This window comes from Panthera pardus, unplaced genomic scaffold (assembly GCF_024362965.1).
Source record: "Panthera pardus isolate Hobbes unplaced genomic scaffold, ASM2436296v1 HiC_scaffold_24, whole genome shotgun sequence".
In the NCBI taxonomy this organism is placed as follows: domain Eukaryota; kingdom Metazoa; phylum Chordata; class Mammalia; order Carnivora; family Felidae; genus Panthera; species Panthera pardus.
Genome location: NW_026526810.1, coordinates 39,452,573 through 39,458,233, shown reverse-complemented (window position 1 = coordinate 39,458,233; position 5,661 = coordinate 39,452,573).

The following is a 5,661-nucleotide window of genomic DNA, read 5'->3' as shown; positions in this document are numbered from 1 at the left end:
TGAGTGCTCCTTATGTTTTAAGGTGCCCTGCTGGCCTCACCCTACTCTGGACCTGCCTCTTGGGGAAAGAGCACTCAGTGCATGGCCCCAAAGAAAACAGGCCTTGGATAACCCAAGTAGTAGACTGTGTTTCCTGACCTCACATGTTTGGTTCATGTCTCATCGACAGCATGTGGATGCTGAGGCCTGTGCCTACCTCCGTGGGGCCACCAATGCATTGCCAACATGTGAGAGCTAGTGTGTGAAACGTACAGTGTAGGTACACAGAAGAGGCTCCACAACTTTTGGAGGTCTGCAGACAAATATTTAGGAAATACGTAGTAAAAAGGAAAATCAGTTCCTGTCCTCAAGGAGTTTATGCTGTGTAAGTGTCTCAAGTTAAAATTACATAGCTCTTTGTTAATAAAAATACATTCTTCCAAAACCAAAATCACAAAGCCTTCTGTATTATCTTTAGCAGAAATAGGGTCTTTGATGCCATTAACTGGCCATGTTATTGTAGAAGTCACTTAACCTCTCAGACCTCGGTTTCTTTGTTTGTAAGATGATGGTGGCTCAGATGAGGCAATCTCTAGACCCCTCTGTATTTTAAAACTTCTATGATTTCTCTTATCTGAGTATTCATTTCCTACTAGGCTGGTACTTCTCTCCTGCTGAATGACAGAAATATTTCAATTTGGGATATCTTTCTTGATTTATCACTTATTTTAATCTAGTCCCCTATCCTGGCATACTGCTTTGTCTAAAACCTGTATTTTAATTTTTTAAATGCAATTTGTCCTTTATAACTCTTTTTCATGTCCCATAAAAATGATGGATAGGGGAAGATAGATAAAGCTACAGATCAATCTTAGATTCTGATAATCTAATAAATGCTTTGAGCACCAATCTTGCGGTTTATGACCCCTTGCCAATTGATTTATGGCTTCGTAGTAAATTTTCTCTCCCACTTATCCAGTATTTATTGGAACATCTTGTTCTTAACAGACAAAGTACTGTATAAAACATCTGTCAAAACAAGAGGCAATTCAATTAAATACCCTCCACTTTCAAATCTACTTCTCTGGTTCTCTCCAGCATCCAGATTGCAAAACAACAAGTCATGCTAGGTACAACTTTTGAGCGAGGTTTCGGGAATGTAAGATGTATTTGAAAAATCATTAGAACAAAAGTTAACATGAAAGGAATCAAAAGTCCCTGTTTGGTCCACATTAGAGGCCGGACCCTGACCATCCTGATGCTGGCTCACTGAGGACTTCCTGGTATCTTGGTCAGTAACAGCCTTGTGACTCATTTTCCTCTTACAGACCCCACAGCTGCAAAGTTTTTCTTCAGAAACAAACTTTATTTACCTGGGATGAACTAACTTAGTTATTAAAGACATTAGTTTGTGGTAGTCCACATTCATTCACAGAATTGATAGAATTCCAGCCGAAAATAAAGGAAAAGGAATGTGTACAATTTCTTCAGGCATTTTGAAAAACTGAAATAAAATCAGGCTCTCTCCCTTCTACTGTCTTTGAAGGGACCACTAAGTAAATATAAGCGGAGACATTTTTACTCAGTTAGATCCTTTTCTTCCTCCTATTAAGTCCACTGGGGGTGGGGGGAAGTCTCTCATTCTCCAAGAATTCCAGTAGTGAGGGAGAACCCTGGGTTCTCTACGGCAGACATTCACGTGTCTGTACTTCCCGTATTGCTTACTTTATGCAAGGGTGAGAAGTGCTCCATTCGGTATCCTTGGCCCCCTTTCTTGGACCTGCAACCCCCCGAGCTCTACTCTGAAGGTCATTTTATGGATGGTTTGTGTATGTGGCTTAGCGAGCTCCGAACTGCACCATTTCCATAGCTTACATTTCTCCAGAATTCAAGGTTCCAATTTTGTTATTGTTGCTCCTAAATGCTCCCCAAATGTAACATGGGTGGATGACATATTGAAAGCATATGTATGTTTACCTCCATATTGATGTCATTTCCTATAACACCAGGAATTATATGTGAAGTACAGGGAGGTGGGGAGCACGTGGGAGGATCTGACAAGCAGAAGCCAAGGCCAAATGTAGTCCAGCAGAGGACCCCATAGTAGGTTTGATGTTAAAGTTGAAACCTAAAATATATTCTCAGCTTAAGGTGGAAAAAAAATCCTGTTGATGGACATCAATAGTACCTAAATCAGGACATTTTGGAGATAGTCTTAACTGCAGACTTTCTTAATTATTGTCACGATGGTGGCTGTTTTTCCTCTGGGCTTAACCTTTCAGTTGTGACATCCCCCTATTCCCAGGGAGTAGAGATAAAATAGATAACCAGTCAATAGATCTCAGATTTGTTCCTCAGGCCTCTTATGTAAGTTGCTGACAGCCAAAGAGGGGAAAACGGAGGTTAGAATACTACAGGAGTGGATTTTTGCACAATGCTGATTTTTGTCATCTCTGGCCTGGGTGCTCCCAGCTCCGCTGTGGACAGAGTGTATTTTAACTTCCATCTTTTAAACTTGGCCACTGAAGGCCAAAAATAATTTTTTTTTAATGTTGCAAATTGTCCTCAGGCATTTAATATTTCAATGTTAGCCCAGAGTTTCTCCAATGCTGAAACCGCTCCGGTGAAAGCTGGTGGAATGGAGACATCCTCCATTTGAGCCCCAACAGCCCCCCAAACTGTCTGAGTGGTGCCAACCTCCAGAGCAGGCCTGGAGCAGGACTGTAAGAGAGCAGTGTATGCAGGGGGCTCTGGGGATGCTACTTGCTGGGTAAATCGCAGCTGTACCAAAGGCCACCCAGCCAGGGCCTACCTGTCTGTTCCCGCAGGGACCCCTCAGTGACCTGCTCTCTGAGGGCCCAGAGTCCCACCCATAGAGAGCACAGGCTCCCAGATCAGTGGGCCCCAATTTGACATTGGCTGGCTGAGGGACATGGGGCAACTACTCAGTCTTTCTGTATCTTAGTCTCCTTATCTGTAAAATGGGTTTTGTGAAGATCAAATATTATGATGTATACAAGGCACTTAGTACAGTGCCTGGCCCTATTCGGAGTGCAGTAAATACTGGTTCTCATCATTAGTGCGATTAACAATGATAGAGCACATGTGGCTGTGTCTGACAACATCTCAACACCGATCCCTGCATTTCCACATCCAAATGCCTTGGGGCAGAGTCTGAAATGCCTTGCACGTGACTTCATGCCATCAGGTGAAGCTGCTTGAGACTAGCGTGTATGAAAGTGAAGGAGGCCATGCTGTCCTAAGCAGCCAGAACTTGAAGGGGCATGAGGTGGCGATTAGGTTGACCAAAGTGCTCTCATGAAGTACCATGGAGCAGTGGCTGGGCGCCAGTTCCCGGGGTGACTGCAGGGGCAAGACAGAGATGATTCCTGCCCTCAAGGAGCTTCCTGTTGGGCAAGGGAGGGAGCAGCAAACAAATCATTGCCCTGCAATCTCCAACATAGTTTTCTTTCTGTTCTACAGTCTAAGTGCACTGCCTTTCCCCATGATGCTCACTCCCCACCTGTTTCCCTCCTACCATGACCCGCCCAAAGTCCGGGCCATTTCTCCCTGGTCTTTTGAGACCTCTCTCTAATGTAGGTCCACACTCCCCTCGGGATATGATCCTTGAGCTCACCTACCTACCTAACTCAGTCTGGTTCCTCTACCTGTGGCTAGATAAGCCCAGCCGCTGGCATGCAGAGCAGACAGAGAACAGGTTTTATCATGCAGATTTGGTATTTTGGTCTAGAGTCTTTGGGTAGGGGGCCCTTGGGGTCAATTCCTAGGGAGGGTCCCTCTCCTGAATATTCCTACTGATAAGCAGTAGTTTCAGCAACCTGAATAACATTCATGCAACTTTCAGTAGGTGAAAAGTACTGTGTTAAGCACTGAGTGTGCACTATCTCACTTGGTCCTTTTATCAACCTTTGAAATTGGTCCTGTAATTATCCTGATTTTATAGAGGAGGAAATTGAGGCTTACCCAGGCTAAGCAGCATCCCAGAGTTTGTCTGCTGCAGCTCTGGGGTCTGAATTTTGTTTCATGTTCTCTCTTTCCTATTCCATGCACCTCCTGCTAAGAGTGCAGGCACCTCTAGCCATTTCTGGGGTCCAACGTCTATTTTGGCCAAACCCAGAGAACATCCAAAGACATTCAGGGCCTTCCACAGCTGAGAGCCAGCTATTTTGGCCAAACCCAGAGAACATCCAAAGACATTCAGGGCCTTCCACAGCTGAGAGCCAGCCAGTTCCCTGCCGTCACCTTTCTTCTCCCCCTCAGTCCTCCCAGGCCGATCCCCACCTCTGCAGTACTAGCTGGAGGCCCTTCATCCAACCTCTCCCAAAGCTGTTGCAGCCTCCAAGACGTGGCTTACATGGCGCTGCCTCCACCATGATCTATAGGACTTTGTCGCCCCAATTCTCCTGCAAGATGTCAAAAGTGTCACCTGTCCACCTGAAGGGGCAGCTCTGCAAGTGCTTGTCCAGTTCTTTATCTACCTACGACACCTAGCACTGAGTATTGTGTGTTGAAGGCATTGAGTGTGCGCCTACCATCTTGCCTCCCGCCCAGAGTCCATTCCCCATTGAGTAGACATGGTAAAAGCTTTGCCCCGTGTAGGCTGTTGATCTGGCCACTTTGAAGTATAACGACTAGTTTGCTTGAGTTTATTGTTGCCATGTTGACCAGTTAATTAGTAAATAAGAAATGCTGGAAAACCGTGGCATGATGCCCTTTTGGCAAAATGATGAAATGGGAACCATTTGTCTGCTTTGTAGCTTGTCCTGTCTCTTTGAGTTGTGCTTTCATGAGCCCTGTAATTTATCACTTATCCTTGGACAGTGTACCCAAACCTGCTTACAGAGCCCTCATTCACCCCCAGGAGTATTCTTCCTGAGTGTTCTTCCTGAGAGGTGCAGCCTGTTTCAACTGGAACCCAAGCCTTAAGGTAAAGAAGCTTCGATGGAAGGATTTCAGGCATCCTCAGGGAAAGCTAGCTTAGTGCCCTGAAATAACATGTGGGCTACTTGTTGGTCCTCGTGTGGACATTTCCACTCTTCTCTAAGGGATACATTTTTGCAGAAAGATCTCAGGGTGGGGAGGCTGGGGCCCTGCTGGCTGAGGGAGTTCCTGTGCCAGCTGATAAGTATGTCTGTCAGCTCCCAAAAGAAAGGGGTGCCCCATAACCTGACCCGGCTCTTCTCCTCTTACCTCTCGGGCTGCCCCTCCATGGATGCCTCTCCTTCCCCTCAGTCACCAACAATGGACTTCTTTCAGCCCCTGCCCCTTCCCTTTGCCATTCCCCTCACTATGGATTTGTCTCTTCTCATGGTTTCATTAGCACCGCTCTGCAGATGCCTTGTGAGTCGACCTTTTCCGCCATGACCCTTTCCTGTGCCCCCGAATGCATTTCCAACTGCTGACAGGATATCTCTCCTCATGTATCCTGAAGTCCTTCAGCCTCAGTTTGCCCATCTGCTCACTCCCTTCAAGATGTGCAGGTGCCTCATCGAGGTGTCCATTTCAGTCAGGGCTCTGTCATCTGGGCTTGGATCACAGATATAATAGAGCCCCTTAAAGAAACTTCTTTGTAGACTTCCTATATATAGACTGCTCTTTCTTCAAGCAAGTAAAGACTATCTGGAAGTTTAAAATGGCAGCATTTAGCATGAAAATACTATT